This window comes from Budorcas taxicolor, chromosome 15 (genome assembly GCF_023091745.1).
Source record: "Budorcas taxicolor isolate Tak-1 chromosome 15, Takin1.1, whole genome shotgun sequence".
Lineage (NCBI taxonomy): Eukaryota > Metazoa > Chordata > Mammalia > Artiodactyla > Bovidae > Budorcas > Budorcas taxicolor.
The window spans coordinates 49720312-49742842 of NC_068924.1; the positions used below are offsets into that span (position 1 = coordinate 49720312).

At 42.0% G+C, this 22531-nt stretch overlaps 1 protein-coding gene and 1 pseudogene across 3 annotated transcripts in view; one reads left to right on the forward strand and one right to left on the reverse strand.

Annotated features, from left to right (window-relative positions):
- Positions 1–22531, forward strand: part of LOC128060091 (RING finger protein 121-like) — an 85427-nt gene that overhangs the window by 8699 nt on the left and 54197 nt on the right. The gene's annotated exons all lie outside the window — the stretch shown is intronic.
- LOC128060092 (40S ribosomal protein S3a-like) lies at positions 11233–13886 on the reverse strand (annotated as a pseudogene).

Consider the following 22531-nt stretch of genomic DNA (forward strand, 5'->3'; position numbering starts at 1 on the left):
TTTAATACTATTATTGTCATCACTTTCCAGATGAATAAAAACTGAGGCATTGCCAAGTCACTTATTCAGGGGTGGATAGCTTGTAAGTAGAACTGAGATTTGAACCCAGAGATGGGATGCCATGATCTCTATTGCTGGTATACTCTATAACATGAATTTACTGTTTTCAAAATTCACCATATATTTATTGAGCATTTAATTTTGCCAGATACTTTATTTTGTGTTGGGAGTTCATAAATGATTATAGAGGAACTTCCTTGGCAGTCCAGTGGTAAAGACTCCACTCTTCCACTGCAGGGGGCATGGGTACGATCCTTGGTCAAGGAACTAAGATCCTGCATGCTGCACGTTGTGGCCAAAAAGAAAAAACAACCAAACAAAAAGAACCCTACAAATGTTTAAAGAGACTCTGTGATTCAAGAGTTCATGGTCTAGTAGGGAGAAGGACCCCCTAGGTGATAATGACCAATGTAGTGTGATGAGTGAAGTCATGTACAGGTACCACAGGTACGTGGCAGAGTGTGAAAGTGTATTTGGGAGAGTTAGGGAAGACTTCAGAGAGGATATGACATTGGGCTCATTCTTCAAGCAAGAATAATTTTTGTCATATGATCAAGAGACTAATTTATACCAAGGTAAAAGCACATATATGTGAAGGACTGGAGGCATATTATCTCTAAGCATACTATTAAACGTACCTTTCTCCACTAATAAAACTTTAGTGATACCTGCTTGCTTTATGCAGTGCACTGTTTAGGTACTTAAGTTGAGAAGAAATATACTAATTCATGTTTCATGCCTTCAAAGAGCTTTCATAGTTCAGTTAGAAAAGTAGCACATATAGTTCAATTGGCAAGGCTATAATTATAAAATAAGACATTCTAAATACCTCATCAGTAGAAAAACTGCTGTTGGGAAAGTAAATCTCTTCTTATCAAAATGGTTAGGGAAGACTTCATGGAGAAGGAGATGCCTGAGCTGGACCTTAATGGATGATATAAGTTTCACTAAAGAGAGCATTAAAACTTAATTTAATTTAATTTAATTAAAGCATTAAAGAGAGGCTTAAAGCTCAACATTCAGAAAATTAAGATCATGGCATCCAGTCCCATCACTTCATGGGAAATAGATGGGGAAACAGTGGAAACAGTGGCTGACTTTATTTTTCTGGGCTCCAAAATCACTGCAGATGGTGATTGCAGCCATGAAATTAAAAGACACTTACTCCTTGGAAGGAAAGTTATGACCAACCTAGATGGCATATTAAAAAGCAGAGACATTACTTTGCCAACAAAGGTCCGTCTAGTCAAGGCTATGGTTTTTCCAGTGTCATGTATTGATGTGAGAGTTGGACTATAAAGAAGGCTGAGCACAGAAGAATTGGTGCTTTTGAACTGTGGTGTTGGAGAAGACTCTTGAGAGTCCCTTGGACTGCAAAGAGATCCAGCCTGTCCATCTTAAAGGAGATCAGTCCTGGGTGTTCATTGAAAGGACTGATGTTGAAGCTGAAACTCCAATACTTTGGCCACCTGATGCAAAGAGCTGGCTCATTTGAAAAGACCCTGATGCTTGGAAAGATTGAGGGCAGGAGAAGAAGGGGACGACAGAGGATGAGATGGTTGGATGGCATCACCGACTTGATGGACATGAGTTTGAGTAAACTCCGGGAGTTGGTGATGGACAGGGAGGCCTGGCGTGCTGCGGTTCATGGGGTCACAAAGAGTCGGACACGACTGAGCAACTGAACTGAACTGAGAGAGAGCATTAGAAATAAAGGTCCCAAGTAAATATGAGAAAGTAAATGTGATTGGGGATCAGCAAGTAAGAGAGGACTAAGTACTAAATGGAGAAACATAGGTTGGAGCCAGTATGAGGTTGACTTCAAATGCCAAGTTGAGGAATTAAGACATATCCACTCATTCCTTCAGTCAGCATTTATTGAGTCCTTCAATACACCAGATACAGTGCAGGGGACACAAACATGAAGACATAACTCCTGCTTTCAGGGGGCTGTTGGTCACATAGAGGAAGACAGACATGGAAACAAATGATTGCAGTGTAGTGCAAGTGTGTATTACGTACTGTGGTGACAAAGGAGAGAGTGACTAGCTGCCTGAGGGAATCATTAAAGACTTAACAGAGGATGCTTGAGATGGTTCTTGAGGATTGAGTTCAGTACATAATCTGTGAGAAAGGGAAGAGTGGTCCAGCAAAATGAAAAGATATGCAAAGGCTTAAAGGCGTTAAAATAGAATATTCTATTCTATTCCACATAGAATATTCTGGGAACTGTAAGAATTCCTGTATTAGTGGAATATAGATTAAATGTAGGGGGATAGCAGTGGGTGATAAAGTTGGCAAGGCCTTTTTAACAACATGCTGCTGCTGCTAAGTCGCTTCAGTCGTGTCTGACTCTATGTGACCCCATAGACGGCAGCCCATCAGGATCCCCCGTCCCTGGGATTCTCCAGGCAAGAACACTGGAGTGGGTTGCCATTTCCTTCTCCAATGCATGAAAGTGAAAAGTGAAAGTGAAGTTGCTCAGTCGTGTCTGACTCTTTGCGACCCCATGGACTGCAGCCTACCAGGCTCCTCTGTTAACAACATGCTAAGAGGCTTGAACTTACAACACACTCAGATCTATGTCTCAGAATGATCAAATCTGGTAGAAGGCTGGAAGTTATTTTTGGAAGGATCAGCTTGGGGAAAGGAGAAGAAATTAGTTGGGAGTATTACAGTAGTCCAAGAGATTGTGGGGATCTGAGCAAAACCAAAAGCAGGATGGAGAAAAGTGAGCAGCCATGAAAATATTAAATAGAGTGCACTTATTATTTTTTGCCTTTCCCATTCCATTCCTTAATTCATTCACTCACACATTCACTCAAGTGTTTGTTAAATATATAATGTATATTATTTATTCATTCTGATTCAAATACTTGCAACTTCAGAATGTCAGGAATTTTTCTAGGTCGGGTCCTTGCTCTTGTGAAGTTTACTTTCTAATAGGGGAAACACAGATAATGAATAAGTAACTAGCAGGATAACTTCAAATGGTGTTAAGTACTCTGAGAAAAGGATGGAGAATGACTCGAGGAGAGATGCTACTTTCAATGGGGAGGTTTATGGAATGCCTCTGGGGAGGTGATATTTAAACTGAGACCTGAATGAAGAAGACTTAGCAGCTTGAAGATTTGGAAGCATACTGTGTCAAGTCGAGGGAGAACCAACTATGAATCGGTGGCAACGGGTTACGCGTGTCTTGGGACCAAAGAAGACGACCAGTGGGGCTGAGTTACAGTGAGCAAGAGAAAAATAGTACCGTATGAAGTCACGGAGTTTGGCAGAGTCAGATATGTAAGGCCTTGTAAATGCTGCTGAATGTGTTGAATTTTATTGAGAGTACAATGAAGACTTTGGATGGTTTTTAAAATAGTGAGGCGAGCTGATTTGCATTTTTCAAAAAGATCTTTTTGGCTGCTTTGAGGAGAATGGACTGTAGGGGAGCGTTCGAGGAGGGCAGTTAAGAGGCTGTTGGCAGTAGTCTGAGTGAGAGGTGATAGTTTTGGAGTTGGGGGCGAGGGGGAGTGTGAGTAGGGTGGCAGAGATGGCAAGATGAAATTAGAATGCTTTGAAGTAGAGCCTACAGGACTTGCTGGTGGATTGGATATGGGACGTAAGGGATGAAAATAATCAAGCTTGACTTGCAGGTTTTTTGAGTTTGTTTTGCTTTCACTTGAGTAGTTGGCAACACCATGGCTGATGTTACTGTGTACTGGCAGGACAGACTAGGAGAAATTTTTGTTGGGGTGAGGAGAAGGAAATACAGAAAACTTGTGTTTGTCTATGCTGAGTTTGAGATGGCTTTGTAAACATCTAAATGGTGGTGTTAATTAGGCAGTTGGAAATATGAATGTAGAGTGGGAGGAGAGTTCTGGACGTTGGTCTGAGACTCTGAAGATCTGCCTTTTTATCCTGTCTCTACCACACAGTTGTTACTGAGACAAGTCAGTGAGACACTTGAGTCACAGTGTTGTTGGCTTAAAGAAGTAATAAAGGTATTTGTTAGGCCAGCCTTGGGTGTATGGTGGGAGAATCCTGTTTATTCGTGTATCCATTCATCTAGCATGCACTGAGCATTTATCACGGCACTGTCTTAGCTGTGAAGGATAATGAAGACCTAGGCTCTGCTCTCAGGCTGCTCGTAGTCCAGTGGAAGAGTTAGTGAAATAAGTAGATGTAACAACTGCTGTAATACAGAGACTCACAGAGCTCTCTGTGAGCACAGAAAATGGCAAGAGATCAAGAGAGGCTCCCCAGAGAAGTGGCATTTCAGCTGGTGTGGAAAGAATGACCAGAGGTTAATCAGCCAAGAAAAGAAGGGAGAGACCCTCTGGGCAGAAGGAGCAATATGAGCAAGGTGCGAGTGAGAGGGAGGGAACAGCAGGCCGGGGCACTGAGTAAGGTTAGTGTCACTGCAGCATCTTGAGTAGAGGGTGGGCGTGGTGAGAAAGGGGGACTGGAAAGGGAGGTGGGTATGAGATCCCTGAGGAGTTTGGATTTTTATGTGTAGTGGGTGATTAACCGTGGAAGAACTTTAAGCACAGGTGAGTGGTGTGGATCAGATCTGCGTTCTAGAAAGATCACTCGGGGGACAGAAATGGAGAAGGGATTAGAGAGGCGAGGAAGACATACCTTAATCCAGGCAAGTAGTACTTACAGATTTATCTAATTTCAAAGTGTTCTTTCTGGTGTATTATGTATAGTGCGGGGGAGCACGTGTTAAATGCCAGAGGTGTGCAGGAGCAGAGGAGGGTGAAACTGGAAGGCAGTCTGGGGCAGGTCATGGCCTTGTGTGGTCACGTGAGCTCACTCTGAGTGCTTTCTGGGAGGGCACTATGTAGCCTACTGGGGAGTTCTTACTTTCTCTTACAGGCAGTACTAGGAAACCAGAAGATTTTGAACTTGAGTGCAGTGACTGGCAAGAAAGGCATGAGGTTGAAGGACCTGGATTATGTTTGTAGCTTGAATAATAGAAAGGAAGAGATGATAGAGACATTTCCTGCCCTACTGATCTAGGCCTTCTGGTAGAACCAACCATGTTCTTCAGTTTTTCCTTTTTCCCGAGGCTTCCCTCAGTCCTATTTGTATGCTTACAAGTTTGGAAAGTATTCAGTATTTACTGTTGGCTGTTGATAATCATGAAGGATTTCATGCTAGTGCTTAAGAGGAGGCGTCACTTTCTAACTTAAAACCCACAGAGGATGGAGCACCTGTGCCAGCTGTGCATCACTGATGTGATCCAGATACCAGGCTGTCTCTTTAGGCCAAGTTTGACCTCCTCAAGGAGAAGAAAGGGCATTTCAAGCAGAGCCGGCATCTCAGTTAGTGCTCTCATGTGCTTGCCATCTCTCACTGGCTAAGGGAATGGAGGGAGGGTGGCTGGTTTTCTAAGTAATGGAATGTTTTGATGACTACTTCTTAGCGTGGGCCACTATAAGAATAGCTTATGCTGAAGTTACTTCTTACTCTCAGGGAGCAGCAGCGGTCTCAGGGGTAACTGGTAGTAGCCAATGTAAATAAGTTCTGTTGGTTTCAGGTGGCTTTCCCAGTTCCTCTGGATTCTTCTACAACATCATTCCCACTGTTTTGTTCAAGTGAGAGTTACTCAGCCTCTGTGTATTTCCAGAGCATGTCCTTTATGTCTAGTGCTAGGTGTGACATGTGAGGGAGATGCTGAACAAGTAAGGCGTTATTCTTATCTTCAAAGCAGTTAAAAGCAGTAATGCCCACCTAACATTTACTGAACATGTGCAGTGCTTTGAAATGTGAAAATGAGTAAGATTCAGATGATTATCAGACCACTTTGGATTGCTAAATGGGAGAAAATATTTGTAAACTGTATTTCTGATGAGGGATTTATATTTGGGATATGTGATGAGCTCTTACCAGTTAATAAGAAAAAGGTAAATAATGCAGTAAAATATGAACAAATGATCTGACTAGACCTTTTTCAAAAAAGAAAATCACAAATGGCAATAAGCACTTGAAAAGATGTTGAACATCATTAGCCATCAGAAAAATGCAAATCAAAACCACGATACCACTTCATGCCCAATATGATGCTATAATCAAAAAGATGTAATAACAGGTGTTGTGGGTGTAGAAAAATTGGACTCCTCCTGCACTGCTAGTGGAAATGTAAAATGGTACAGTTGCTGTTGAAAACAGTTTGTCAGTACCTCAGAAGGTTAAGCATGGATTTGCCATATGACCCAGTAATTCCACTCTAGATATATACTTGAGAAATAAAAACATTTGTCTCCATAAAAACTTACACAAATGTTCATAGCAGTATTATAATAGCCAAAAAGTAGATGGCTCAAATGTCTATCACCTGGTAAATGGTTACATAAAATGTATATTCATACAGTGGAAGATTACCTGTTCAAAAAAGGCGTGAGCTACTGATACATGCTGTATCATGATACATGGATAAGCCTTGAAAAACATGCTAGCTATTATGCACCATAAAAGAAGCCAGTAAGTAAAGACAGCATATTGTGTGACTTTATTTATAAGAAAGATCCAGAACAGACAAATCTAGAGAGAGATAAAGTAGATTAGGGGTTGCTTAGAGCCTGGTGGGCTGCCGTCTCTGGGGTCGCACAGAGTCGGACACGTCTGAGGCAACTTAGCAGCAGCAGCAGCAGGTCTAGGGAAAGGAATGGGGAGGGCAGTGAGCTTTGAGCTTTCTTTATAGTGTGATGGAAATGATTTAAAATAAGATGGCTGTACAACTCTCTAAATATATGAAGAGTCAGTGAATTGTCCACCTGAGATGGATGCTATGCCTCAATAAAGCCTTAAAAGTAAAAGATCCTTGACCTCAAGATGATTAGAGTCTAGACATAAAAACAGACTCAGAAACAAGTATTATATTAAATGTAGTAAATGTGACCTTAGAGATTTGTGGAAATTGTAAATTTCTGGAGAACAGAGGAGGAAGGGGACTACTCTGCCTGAGGAGATCTGCTAGACTCTAAGCTCCTTGAGAGGGAGAGCTGTTATTTATTTATTATTGTATTCCCTGTCTAGAGCATAGCATGATCAGCCAACAGTTGTTGAATGGGTGTGTGAGTGAATAAAGTTGGAGAATATGTCACAAAAGAGGTGATATTTGAGCTGCATCTTAAGGAATAGAAATGAGCTAGAGAGTGAAGGTCAGGAAAGAATTCTAGGAAGAGAAGACCGCAGCAGCCAAAGCACCGAGGGAGCAAAGGGAGGAGTATGTTAGAGTGGTGGGTGATTGAGTGAGGCTGGAGTGAAAGGCCGTTTGTTGGAGGTGCTGAGATAAGTAGCTGGTTGTACCAGATTATGAAGTGCCTTGTGTGTCATACCAAGGAGTTTTGGACTTTAATCCAAAGGCAGTAGGAAATTGTCATAGTTTGTCAGAGTAGGGGGCTGATGCAGGCAGATGGTGTCTGATAAAGTGGCTGCTTCTGTTCTGAATTGTTCTGGCAGAGAGAGCACCTCTGAAGTGACTGCACGTCTAGGAAAGCACCAGGTAAAGTCTGGACCAACGAGGTGTGGCAGTGAAAATCTGGAGGGAGATTTCATAGGTGGGTGGATATTCCAGACACATGGGCTTTAGGAGTTTCGTAGTTCAATTCTGGAAGGGCTTCTGGACGAGGTGACGTCTGGGTTGGTCTTTAAGGATGGGTAGAAAAGTAAAGAGTGTATGGAAAGCTGGAGTGCAGGTAAGAAAGAGAGGGGACCAGGTGGAGAGGAACCCAGTTGGAGAAATAGACATTTTATGAGGTAGGAATTGAAGAACCCGGGAAGTGAGCATTAAATGCTCCCAAATTTGATGATTGTTGAATGTGAGAGAGGTCATTAAATATTCCTTCCACTTCTGTAGAAGTTCAGCTGGCCTGGAGCATGCGCTTTTCTGGTGATAGCGGGAGGGGTAGAGTGGTGGGCAGACAGCAGCCACAACAGTTATCCCAGCCAGTGTCTGCTCTCACTCCGCTGCCCACGGTGTACTGTCCATGGCAGGCTTCACAGTTTGACTAAGCATGACCAATGTCTTCATGGTCCCCAGATGATTTATGAGGTCTGGAAAATGAGGTAATTGCACTGTAATTAATTGGCCTTGAATTCTTGCTGGGCTAAGGAGTTAGAGAAAAATGTGAACAAGAAGGAAAGTGGGAGTTACAAATATGGGTATGCCACGAAACTTTGGACTTCACATGTTATGGTATCTTCCCGCAAGAGACAGAGGCAGCTAGCGTGATGGTTTTGCTGTATTCGTAACAGGTTCAGAAACTAGCTAATCTCTCCTTTCTCTGGGCTTACACAGCATTTTGTTTATGTGTCAGTGGTTATCTTTATCATATTATGTTTAATAGTCTGTCTTCCCTCCTACCCCTTGGACTGTGACTACCGCAAGGGCAAAGATTGGACTTCATCATCTCCAATGTTTTGTGAAAGAGTGATGTCTCTAGCTGCACGGTTGCTCAGTCTCTGACTTGAGAGGATCAGTTGAGACCTCTGAAGTGCCAGGTTGCCCTGGTGGATGGGGTTCCAGAGTTTAGGGCCCTTTGCAGTTAACAGGTACCTGAAGCTAGGGCAAGAGGCTGTCCTCCAAGTGATGGATATTTCTGATGCTTGCATATGGTCGTTGCTTGGTAAATTTTCATTGACTTAATTTGGTAGCATCCTGTTATATCACATCTCACCACAGTAGAGGCATTTGCTTTCACTTCTGTGGTAACTAAGGAAACTGTGGCAGTCTAGAAAGTCGGAGTATTATAGCTGATTCCAAAGCTTTGGAGTTAGATTTGGCATGAATTACTACAGTATTTTACCTTTAATGGGCCTTGAAAATCACTTAAACCCACCTCCTCGTTGTATATTTGGGGAAACTGAGGTGTAGAGAGAAATGCCTTGTTTGTTGACATATAGCAAGTAAATAGCTATGCCAAATGAGGACTTACAACTTTTTCTCATCACTGAGGAAGGTGGTTGTTGCTCTGGAGCCATTTCTTGGGGTGAAAAGTGGGAATAACGTAAAAGCCAAGGAAATAAGGCATTCTGCATGGGCTAGTTTTACTATCCAGCCTGCCCATGTTCTCCGTTTGTTGGAAACCTGTTTGGGGAAACCAGAGTGTCTACGTGTAGCCACATGATAGCCTACTTTTTCATTCTTTCTTCTCGCACTCTGCTTTATTTTTCTTTATAACACTGCTACCAGAAATTATTTCATACTAAAAATATATATTTACTTGCATATTTATTATGTCTTCTTCCTTAGATGGTTTTATAAGGGAAGAGACTTTATGACTGTCTTGTGCTTGAATGAATGAGCAGATGAACAGATACTTTTTGGCTGTCCCCAAGATGCCAAGCACATGCTTCCTATGATTTTGCCATTTGTAGGTCTTGACATGTCTGTTTCTTTGTTTGGGATTGATCATTCTTGAATATATCTAAACCTTCCTTAAGCACAGAATATACATTATTGGCAAGTGACTGTCCAGTAACTTTACAGTGCTCATATGAGTAGAGAATGAGGTTACCTTTTTTTGTGGATTTAGTATAGTGGATATAGTATAAGATTTAGCCACTTGATCAGTTAAACCTAGTAGAGGACAGAATCTTGGAAGCAGTAGAGCAATGGGACTTGGCAGCCAGGGAGAGAATTCTTGGTGCATAGCTGTGGAGAGACAGCAGGATTCAGGGCTGACTTACCCAGTAGGCACAGTGCCCAGTGGCCCATAAAAATGTCTTAATTTCTTTTAATCAGAAGAGAAAATGGATATAATCCACCTTGGATTGTACATCTTTATATTAATGCAGTTATAAAATATATTTTTAAATACTTTAGAAGTTTTTTATTTTTCTTTATTTTTGGCTGTGCTGGGTCTTCATTTCTGCGCACGGGCTTTCTCTGGTTGCAGCAAGCAGGCACTGCTCTAGTTGCAGTGCGTGGGCTTCTCACTGTGGTGGCTTCTTGCTGCAGAGCGTAGGCTACAGAGAGCGGGCTTCAGTAGTTGCGGCGCACAGGCACAATAGTTTTGATGCGTGGACTTAGGTGCCCCTCGGCATGTGTAGCCTCCACAGTGCAGGAACTGAACCTATGTCCCCTGCATTGGCAGGCAGATTCTTAGCCACCGGACCACCAGGGATGTCCCAATATATATATTTTTTAATGTAGGAAGGGTTCCACAAAGGCAAAAGTAGCTAGGGCCCATGAAAGTCATAATGTGGCCCTCGCATGACCTTGTGGCTAGTCATTGGCTTGGCCATTTGAGGCCCAAAGCTTTGACTCTGATTTCTTCCTTAAGGTCTGCGATTCTTTCCCCATCACTCCTGTCCCTGTCCCCCATAATGTCATCTTTAGTGAGTGATTTTCTTCTTTATACCTCATTTGTGTGTTCTGTAAAATGGAGAGTTGTGCTCCCTCTACTGAGTAAATGCTTTTAAAACAGCCTAATTGTTTTATTTTTTATCCGTCTTCTGAACGGCAGGAAAAAATGTCTGGTTCATCTTTGTAACTCCATGCCTAGCCCAGAACCTACACATTTAGTACGGAAGTGCCTTAAATGAGAGTTGAATAAATGAATAAATGTATCAGATTTCACAGATAGCTTCAGAGGCTTTCTTTCCTTTCTCTATAGAATGCTTTCCATATATTCTTTCAGTTCAGTTGCTCAGTCATGTCCGACTTTGTGACCCCATGAACCACAGCATGCCAGGCCTCCCTGTCCGTCACCAACTCCCAGAGTTTCCCCAAACTTATGTCCATTGAGTTAGTGACGCCATCCAATCATCTCATCCTCTGTCGTCCCCTTCTCTTGCCTTCAGTCTTTCCCAGCATCAGGGTCCTTTCAAATGAGTCAGCTCTTCACATCAGATGGCCAAAGTATTGGAATTTCAGCTTCAACATCAGTCCTTCCAATGAACACCCAGGACTGATCTCCTTTAGGATGGACTGGTTGGATCTCCTTGCAGTCCAAGGGACTCTCAAGAGTCTTCTCCAACACCACAGTTCAAAAGTATCAGTTCTTTGGCACTCAGCTTTCTTTTTAGTCCAACTCTCACATCCATACATGACTACTGGAATAACCATAGCCCTTGCTGAGACGGACCTTTGTTGACAAAGTAATGCCTCTGCTTTTTTTTAAAATTACAAATAAGATCTTTTATTTGTCACCGTTAAGAGTCTGCATTTTAAACCGATTCTTGGACTGGTGGCTTGTATCCATCAGCTCGTTCAACTTTAGCATCTGTCTCATCCCCAGTAGCTTTGCCAGAACTACTACCTTCACCATGTAGCTCCATGATTTTCCCAATTCAAACTTGGGCTTCTTCAGCATTTTTCTGAATGTTGAGCTTTAAGCCAACTTTTTCACTCTCCTCTTTCAGTTTCATCAAGAGGCTTTTTAGCTCCTCTTCACTTTCTGCCATAAGGGTGGTGTCATAGCATATCTGAGGTTATTGATATTTCTCCCAGCAATCTTGATTCCAGCTTGTGTTTCTTCCAGTCCAGTGTTTCTCATGATGTACTCTGCATATGGAACCAATCTGTTGTTCCACGTCCAGTTCTAACTGTTGCTTTCTGACCTGCATATAGGTTTCTCAAGAGGCAGGTCAGGTGGTCTGGTATTCCCATCTCTTTCAGAATTTTCCACAGTTTTTTGTGATCCACACCATCAAAGGCTTTGGCATAGTCAATAAAGCAGAAATAGATGTTTTTCTGGAACTCTCTTGCTTTTTCCATGATCCAGCGGATGTTGGCAATTTGATCTCTGGTTCCTCTGCCTTTTCTAAAACCAGCTTGAACATCAGGGAGTTCATGGTTCACGAATTGCTGAAGCATGGCTTGGAGAATTTTGAACATTACTTTACTAGCATGTGAGATGAGTGCAATTGTGCAGTAGTTTGAGCGTTCTTTTGTATTGCCTTTCTTTGGAATTGGAATGAAAACTGACCTTTTCCAGTCCTGTGGCCACTGCTGAGTTTTCCAAATTTGCTGGCATATTGAGTGCAGCACTTTCGCATCATCATCTTTCAGGATTTGAAACAGCTCCACTGGAATTCCATCACCTCCACTAGCTTTGTTCCTAGTGATGCTTTCTAAGGCCCGCTTGACTTCGCATTCCAAGATGTCTGGCTCCAGATTAGTGATCACATCATCATGATTATCTGGGTCGTGAAGATCTCTTTTGTACAGTTATTCTGTGTATTCTTGCCACCTCTTCTTAATATCTTCTGCTTCTGTTAGGTCCATACCATTTCTTTCCTTTTTCGAGCCCATCTTTGCATGAAATGTTCCCTTGGTATCTCTGATTTTCTTGAAGAGATCTCTAGTCTTTCCCATTCTATTGTTTTCCTCTATTTCTTTGCATTGATTGCTGAAGAAGGCTTTCTTATCTCTTCTTGCTATTCTTTGGAACTCTGCATTCAGATGCTTATATCTTTCCTTTTCCCCTTTGCTTTTCGCCTCTCCACAGCTGTAAGTGAAAGAGGAGAGCGAAGAAGTTGGCTTAAAGCTCAACATTCAGAAAACGGAAGATCATGGCATCCGGTCCCATCACTTCATGGGAAATAGATGGGGAAACAGTAGAAACAGCGTCAGACTTTATTTTGGGGGGCTCCAAAATCACTGCAGATGGTGACTGCAGCCATGAAATTAAAAGATGCTTACTCCTTGGAAGAAAACCTAGATAGTATATTCAAAAGCAGAGACATTACTTTGCTGACTAAGGTCCATGTAGTCAAGGCTATGGTTTTTCCTGTGGTCATGTATGGATGTGAGAGTTGGACTGTGAAGAAGGCTGAGCACCGAAGAATTGATGCTTTTGAACTGTGGTGTTGGAGAAGACTCTTGAGAGTCCCTTGGACTGCAAGAAGATCCAACCAGTCCATTCTGAAGGAGATCAGCCCTGGGATTTCTTTGGAAGGAATGATGCTAAAGCTGAAACTCCAGTACTTTGGCCACCTCATGCGAAGAATTGACTCATTGGAAAAGACTCTGATGCTGGGAGGGATTGGGGGCAGGAGGAGAAGGGGACGACCGAGGATGAGATGGCTGGATGGTGTCCAGACTCCATGGACGTGAGTCTGAGTGAACTCCGGGAGATGGTGATGGACAGGGAGGCCTGGCGTGCTGCGATTCATGGGGTCGTAGAGAGTCAGACACGACTGAGCGATTGAACTGAACTGAACTCAGCGTTTTTCCTTTTCTAACGAAGACATCATGGAGCAGATAAATAGATTGGCAAGCCTTTTCTGTGTCTTTTCCAATGCTATCTGGAATCAGTTTATTGACCACCTCTTTCAAGTCATTTGTCTGCACCTCTCGGGTCATGATTTCCATCATCTTCTTGGAGATCTGGCGCACCTGCTGGTGCTGGGTGTAAGAGGTCTTCCGAATCTGATTGTTGGTGCTTTTTAGTAAAACCCACACAGAACAGATGAAGCAAGTAACCATCGGTAGTCTTGACATCAACATGAGCTTCAATCATGGTCTGCCGTGTTTTGACCATGGAGCACATTTTGTCACGGGTAAGATACATACCATGAAAATTAGTCGGGCAGTTTTTGCCCTGAACATCCTCAGTAATTAGCCTGAATTTTGTAAATGCTGCTTCATCATTCTACGGATCAGCAAGACTCACTTCAAAAACACGACCTTTGAGGCCGTTAGATGCAATTTTGGTTCCTTGAGTTCTCGTGAACAGTGTTTTCCCAATATTCCTTATATTGAACATAGCTGGTGCTTTCACATCATACCAATCTTTTTTAGAAAATTGGTCAACCACTTTCTTCTTGGCTCCCTTTTTGCCTCCTTTCGTGAGGCGCTTGTTCTTGCCAACCGCCATGGTGCCCCTCAGAGAGCCAAAAGCTCTCTGCTTTTTAATATGCTGTCTAGGTTGGTCATAACTTTTCTTCCAAGGGGTAAGCGTCTTTTAATTTTATGGCTGCAATCACCGTCTGTGTGATTTTGGAGCCCCCCAAAATAAAGTCTGATACTGTTTCCACTGTTTCCCCATCTATTTGCCATGAAGTGATGGGACTGGATGCCATGATCTTAGTTTTCTGGATGTTGAGCTTTAAGCCAGCTTTTTCACTCTCTTTCACTTTCAACAAGAGGCTCTTTAGTTCTTCACTTTCTGCCATAAGGGTGGTGTCATCTGTGTATCTGAGGTTATTGATATTTCTCCCGGCAATCTTGATTCCAGCTTGTGCTTCTTCCAGCCCAGCGTTTCTCATGATATACTCTGCATAGAAGTTAAATAAGCAGGGTGACCATATACAGCCTTGACGTACTCCTTTTCCTATTTGGAACCTGTCTGTTGTTCCATGTCCAGTTCTAACTGTTGCTTTCTGACCTGCATATAGGTTTCTTAAGAGGCAGGTCAGGTGGTCTGGTATTCCCATCTCTTTCAGAATTTTCCACAGTTTCTTGTGATCCACACCGTCAAAGGCTTTGGCATAGTCAATAAAGCAGAAATAGATGTTTTTCTGGAACTCTCTTGCTTTTTCCATGATCCAGCGGATGTTGGCAATTTGATCTCTGGTTCCTCTGCCTTTTCTAAAACCAGCTTGAACATCTGGAAGTTAACGGTTCATGTACTGCTGAAACCTGGCTTGGAGAATTTTGAACATTACTTTACTAGCATGTGAGATGAGTGCAATTGTGCAGTAGTTTGAGCGTTCTTTTGTATTGCCTTTCTTTGGAATTGGAATGAAAACTGACCTTTTCCAGTCCTGTGGCCACTGCTGAGTTTTCCAAATTTGCTGGCATATTGAGTGCAGCACTTTCGCATCATCATCTTTCAGGATTTGAAACAGCTCCCCTGGAATTCCATCACCTCCACTAGCTTTGTTCCTAGTGATGCTTTCTAAGGTCCACTTATCTTCGCATTCCAGGATGTCTGGCTCTAGGTGAGTGATCATACCATCATGATTATCTGGGTCGTGAAGATCTCTTTTGTACAGTTATTCTGTGTATTCTTGCCACCTCTTCTTAATATCTTCTGCTCTGTTAGGTCCATACCATTTCTGTCCTTTATTGAGCCCATCTTTGCATGAAATGTTCCCTTGGTATCTCTGATTTTCTTGAAGAGATCTCTAGTCTTTCCCATTCTATTGTTTTCCTCTATTTCTTTGCATTGAATCCTGAGAAGGCTTTCTTATCTCTTCTTGCTATTCTTTGGAACTCTGCATTCAAATGGGTATACCTTTCCTTTTCTCCTTTGCTTTTCACTACTCTTCTTTTCACAGCTATTTGTAAGGCCTCCCCAGACAGCCATTTTGCTTTTTTGCATTTCTTTTTCTTGGGGATAGTCTTGATCTCTGTCTCCTGTGCAATATCATGAACCTCTGTCCATAGTTCTTCGGGCACTCTATCAGATCTAGTCCCTAAAATCTATTTCTCACTTCCACTGTATAGTCGTAAGGGATTTGATTTAGGTCATACCTGAATGGTCTAGTGGTTTTCCCCACTTTCTTCAATTTAAGTCTGAATTTGGCAATAAGGAGTTCATGATCTGAGCCACAGTCAGCTCCTGGTCTTGTTTTTGCTGACTGTATAGAGCTTCTCCATCTTTGGCTGCAAAGGATATAATCAGTCTGATTTCGGTGTTGGCCATCTGGTGTTGTCCATGTGTAGAGTCTTCTCTTGTGTTGTTGGAAATGGGTGTTTGCTATGACTGGTGCATTCTCTTGGCAAAACTGTATTAGGCTTTGCCCTGCTTTATTCCGTACTCCAAGGCCAAATTTGCCTGTTACTCCAGGTGTTTCTTGACTTCCTACTTTTGCATTCCAGTCCCCTGTAATGAAAAGGAATCTTTTTTGGGTGTTAGTTCTAAAAGGTCTTGTAGGTCTGGTATTGTATATATGGTATTATGTATTTACAGCTATCTTTTCAGAGGTTCTGTCAGCAAAATACATAGAGCTATGTGGACACTTAAGAAAATAATGTGGGAAACAAGGGTGTTGCATCATCTTAGAGAGTTAAGAGCCAATGTGAACAGTCAGGTCCACAGGGGAAATGAATAGTCTTTTTAACAAATCATGCTGAGACAGCTAGATAGCCACAGGCAAAGAATGAAGTTGGACTCCCTTCATAGCGCCATATAAAATAATTGACTCAAAACAGGCCAGTGGGTGAGGGGGGACAGACCAATGACCTAAATGTAATAACTAAAAATATAAAACTCTTAGAAGAAAAGATAGATAGTCATAAATCACTATCAAATTGGACAGTAGTTTCTTGAATATGACACCAAAAGCAAAAGCAGTAAAAGAAAAAGGAAATTTTACTTCATCAAAATGAAAAACCTTTGTATTGCAAAGGACATCACCGAAGAAAGTAAAAAGACAACCCACAGAATGGGAGAAGGGGACTTACCTGGTGGCTCAGATGGTAAAGAATCCACCTGCAATGCGGGAGACCTGGGTTTGATCCCTGGGTTGGGAAGATCCCCTGGAGGAGGGCATGGCAACCCATTCCAGTATTCTTGCCTGGAAAATCCCATGGACAGAGGAGCCTGGTGGGCTACAGTCCATGGGGTCGCAAAGAGTCGGACATGATTGAGCAACTAAGCACGCCACATAATGGGAGAAAATACTTGCAGGTCATATATCAGATAAGAGACTTTATATCCAGAATATATAAAAAAAAACTTTTATAACTCAACAATAAAAATATAAATAACCCACTTTGAAAAAATGGACAGAAGGGTTTCAATATGGCATGTAAGAAGCTTGGAAATCACTATTCTGTCCTAAGAATGAGCAAAAACCTGAAAAAACCGAAAAATCAACAATTCTTAGATCTTTAAAAAAGTGAGGTCATAGGACAAAGGCAGAGTGCTGGCCTGAATCTTACAGAAACAGAAACCTCTGTGGGAACCAGTATTGGAGCAGGGAAACCTGGATTGTAATAAATTGCTGGAGGCTCAGTGTGGACAACTCAAAATTAAAAACTCTGCAGGTACTTATAGTTATTCAGGGCCCCCACAATAACCTTCCAGGTATCTGGCAGGTTCTTACATTGAGTATTGAGAAAAATCCCTTTGTGCTTTTGTGGGTGGCAGGGCGGGGAAAGAACCTTTTAAAAATACTACAGAGCATTCTGTTCTTAAGATCTGCCATCAGGGGAAACTGTTTAACTATAGTCTAACCTTTTGGGGGTTTTATCAGAGCCTGACTGATCTAGGGGAAAGAAAATACCCATCTCTAACCAGTTCTAGCTTTTCGTGTTGGATAAGGGAAATCCCCAGCTCCAGTCCTCTTAAGCCATTGTGCCCCACCTAAGAGGGGTGGATGAGGCACTGAGAAGCACTTGTGAAGTTCACATTCCACAGGCACAGACTCACTAAAAGACTGAAACCCAGTCATGGAACTGTGGGAGGCTGCTCCTCCCCAGCATCCTACCACTACAGTCAGTCAGTTCAGTTCAGTCGCTCAGTCATGTCCGACTCTTTGCGACCCCATGAATCGCAGCACGCCAGGCCTCCCTGTCCATCACCAACTCCCGGAGTTCACTCAGACTCACGTCCATCGAGTCAGTGATGCCATCCAGCCATCTCATCCTCTGTCATCCCCTTCTCCTCCTGCCCTCAATCCCTCCCAGCATCAGTCTTTTCCAATGAGTCAACTCTTCCCATGAGGAGGCCAAAGTACTGGAGTTTCAGCTTTAGCATCATTCCTTCCAAAGAAATCCCAGGGCTGATTTCAGAATGGACTGGTTGGATCTCCTTGCAGTCCAAGGGACTCTCAAGAGTCTTCTCCAACACCACAGTTCAAAAGCATCTACACTACTAAAGCCCTATTTATAGAAATTCCTTTTACCTCGTATATCAATCATATAGAGCTGTCAAAAAATTGCAAGATATACTAAAAGGCAAAACACACACTTTGAAGAGACAGGCCAAGTATCAGAATTAGACCCATCTCTGGCAGGGATGTTGGAATTACTAGACCAGGATTTTAAAATAACTCTTGATTACTATGTTATGCTCAAATGGATAAACTAGACAACATGCAAGAACAACTGAGCATTATACGCAGATAAATTTACATTCTAAGAAGGAATCAAAAAGAAATGTTTAGAGATCAAAAACACCGTGACAGAAATGAAAAATGCCTTTGGTGGGCTTATCAATAGAATAGATAAAGCTGAAGAAGGAATCTCCGAGCTTGAGAATATTTCAGTAGAAACCTATTAAAAAAAAAAAAGACTTGAAAGAAACAGAATATCCAAGAACTGTGGGACAACTACAAAAGGTGTGCTGTTATGGTCTGAATGTTCGTGTTCCCCATAAATTCATATGTTGCAATCCTAATCCTAAAGGTATTGGTGTTAGGGGATGGGGCTTTTAGGAAGTGATTAGGTCCTGAGGGCAGAACCCTCATAATTGGAATCTTGTACTCTTACAATAGGGGCCCCACAGAGTTTCCTAATCCCTTCCAGCTTGTGCTTGATCCTGGATTTCCACCCTCCAGAAATGTGAGAAGTAAATGTTTGTTGTTTATAAGCCACCTAGTCAATGGTACTTTGTTATAGCAACCTGCATAGACAGAGACAGATGCATCATGGGAATACCAGAAGGAGGAGGAGAGAAACAAATATTTTAAACAATAATGACTGGGAATCTCCCCAAGTTAATGTCAGACACCAAACCACTGATCCAGGAAGTTCAGAAAACACCAAGCAGGATAAATGCCAACACTGTACCTCCCCTCCCCCCACTACATCTAGGCATATCATTTTTCAAATCATAGAAAGTCAGAGACAAAAAAAATTCTGAAAGAAGCCAGCAGAGAAAACACTTTACCTATAGAAGAGCAAAGACAAACCCCCATCAGCCTAGATTTCTGTATCCTGACAATCAGCCTTCAAAAGAGGAGAAATAGGGTCTCCCTGATGGTCCAGTGGTTAAGAATCCACCTGCCAATGCAGGGGACACAGGTTCAATCCCTGGTCTGGGAAGATTCCACGTGCTGCGGAGCAGCTAAGCCGGTGCACCACGACTTCCGAGCCCATGCTTCACAAGAGAAGCGTGCACATTAAGAAGCCTGTGCACCGCAACTAGAGGAGCCCCAGCCCACTGAAACTAGAGAAAGCCTGTGTGCAGCAACAAAGACCCAAATAGAAAATTAAATTAAAAAAGCCAGACAAAAATAGAGCAGGTTTGTTGCTAGTAGGCTGTCTCGCTTCCAGTGGCACTAGTGGTAAAGAATCCACCTGCCAGTGCAGAGATTCAAGAGACTCGGGCTTGATTCCTGCATCAAGAAGGTAGCCAGAGAAGGAAATGGCAACCCACTCCAGTATTCTTGCCTGGAAAGTCCCATGGGCAGAGGAGCCTGGCAGGCTACAGTCCACAGTGTGGCAAAGGGTCAGACATGACTGAGCACACGCAGAGGCTTGTCTTGTAAGAAATATTAAAAGTTGTTTAGAGAGAGGGAAATAAGAGGGGTCAGAGCCTCAGGTCTACCTAAACAAAGGAAAAGCGTTGGAATGGGAGTAAGTGAAAGTAGACTGAAAAAACGTTTACTTTACTAATTCTTTTTTTAATTGTAAATTTTATTGTATCTTAAATGTCATTTTCCACATGTTCTTTGCTAATATAGAAATATAACTTCTGTGTGTATGTTTGTATTCTGCCACCTTGCTGAACACTGTTATAGAATTTTGTTTTCATAGATGCTTTGGGATTTTCTTTGTAGGCCATCATGTCATCTGCAAATAAGGGACAGTTTTATTTCTTTCTAATCTGTACCTTTTATCACTTTACTTTGCTGGCCAGAAACTTCAGTATATTTTGAATAGTAATGGTGAGGGTGGACATCCTGACATTATTTCTGATCTTAGGGGAAAAGCATTCAGTCTTTCACCATTAAATATATAAGCTATAGGAATTTTGTAGTTGTTGTTTTAATTCACAAGTTGTTGATTGATATAACAGTGAGTAGTTTTTTTGAAAGTTGTAATACCGACACTATATTTGACTGCATATGTTTGTGTATGTATGTGTATGTGTATTTATGGATAAGTGAAATGAATGAAAGCAATGATACAAGGGATGAGAGGAGGAATTAAGATTATTTTGTTGTTATAAGGTACTCACACTATCTGTGATGTGATACAGTATTATTTGAAAGTGGATTTTACTATTTATGTATACTTCAAATTCTAGAGCAACCTCTAAAAGAAGTAAAAATAAAAGTATAGGGAATTCCATGGTGGTCCAGTGGTTACAACTCTGTGCTTTCACTGCTAATGGCCCAGGTTCAATCCCTGGTTGGGGAACTAAGATCCCACAAACTGCACAGCATAGCCAAAAAAAAAAAAAGTACAACTGATAAGTTAAGAAAGGAAAGGAAATGTAATCATATAATATTCTCAGTTAAAACTACAAAAGGCAGAAAAAGATTAGAAGACAAAAATAGGAACAGGTAAGGGCAACACATAGAAAGCAGTAACAAATAGATAGTAGATATTAATCCAACTGTATCAATAATCACTTTGAACATTAGTTGTTTAAATGCATCAATTAAAAGAGATTGTCAGGAAAAAAGATTGTCAGGGACTTCCCTGGTGGTTCAGTGGTTAAGAATCCATCCTCCAGTGCAGAGGGTGCAGGTTAAATCTCTGGTTGGGGAACTAAGATGCCACATGTGTGTGTGTGTTTTCAGTTGTGTCCGATTCTTTATGACCTCATGGACTGTGGCCCACCAGGCTGCTCTGTCCGTGAATTTTCCAGGCAAGAAATACTCAAATGGTTGTCATTTACTCTTCCAGGGATCTTCCCAACCTATGGATTGAACCCATGTCTCTTGCGTCTCCTGCATTGGCAGGCAGATTCTTTACCACTGAGCCACCTGGGAAGCCCAAGATCCCACATGCCACAACTAAGACCTGACACAGCCATAAATAAATACACAATAAAGAAATAAAGGACTGTTATCCAAAATACAGTCCATGGGGTTGCAAAGAGTTGGACACGACTGAGCGACTTCACTGTATCACTATATATCACTATCCAAAATACACAAAGAGCACTTTCAACTCAGTAATAAGAAAACCTGTTTAAAAAGTAGGCTAGAGACTTTAACATACTGCCCACCAAAGAAGATATATAGATAGAAAATAAGTGTATGAAAGATGTCCCACCTCATGTAGTCAGTGAAATTCAAATTAAAACAGCAATGAGATACCACTACACACCTATTAGAATAATCAGAATCTGAGACACTGACACCACCAAATACTGGGAGGATGTGGAGCAACAGGAACTGTCATTCCTTTCTGGTGGGAATGCAAGATAATATCTTCCATCAAACTTTGGAAGACAGTTTGGCGGTTTCTTGCAAAACTAAACTTACTATTACCATACCATATCCAGAAGTTGTGCTCCTTAATAAATCCCCAAAGCAGCTGAAAATGTATGTCCATACAGAAACCTGTACACAGATCTTTATAGCAGCTTAATAATTGCTAAAATTTGGAAGCAACCAAGATGTCTTTTCCTTCCCAGGTGGCCCAGTGGTAAAGAATCTGCCTGACAGTGCAGGAGACAAAGAGACACATGTTCAGTCCCTACATTGGGAAGATCCCCTGGAGTAGGAAATGGCAATCCATTCCAGTATTCTTGCCTGGAAAATTCCATGGACAGAGGAGCATGGCACGCTGTAGTTCCGGGGGTTGCAGAGTCTGGCATGACTGAGTGACTAAGCACACACAGAGTGTCTTAGTAGATGAATGGATAAATAAGCTGTGATATTTCTAGACAGTGGAATTTTATTCAGTATTAGAACAGAAATGAGCTATTAAACCATGCAGATACATGGAGGAATATTAAATGCATGTTACTAAGTGAAAGAAGCCAATGTGAAAAGGCTGTGTACTACATGATTTCAACTATATGGAAAAGGTGATACTATGGAGACTGTAAAAAGAGCAGTGGTGGCCAGGGATTAGGGAGGATGGAGGGATGAATAAGAGGAGCACAGAAAATTTTTAGGTCGGTAAGACTACTCTGTATGATACTGTTTATGGATATGTGTCCATAAGAATGTTGTTTGTCCTAGTCCATAGAGTGTACATCAGTAGTGAACTCTGAGGTAGACTATGGACTTTGGGTGATGATACGTCAATGTAGGTTCCTTAGTTGGCACAAAGGTACTTCTCTGATGAGAGATGTTGATGAGGGAGGCTATGCATATTGAGGACCAGGGAGCATATGGAGAATTCTGCTTTCCACTCCACGTTTTCTTGTGAACCTAAAAGTGAAGTCGCTCAGTTGTGTCCGACTGCAACCCCATGGACCGTAGCCTACCAGACTCCTCCATCCATGGGATTTTCCAGGCAGGAATACTGGAGTAGGTTGCCATTTCCTTCTCCAGGAGACCTTCCTGACCCGATTGAACCTGGGTCTCCTGCACTGTGGGCAGACGCTTTTCTGTCTGAGCCACCAGGAAAGTTTGTGAACCTGAAACTGCTGGGAAAAGTCTA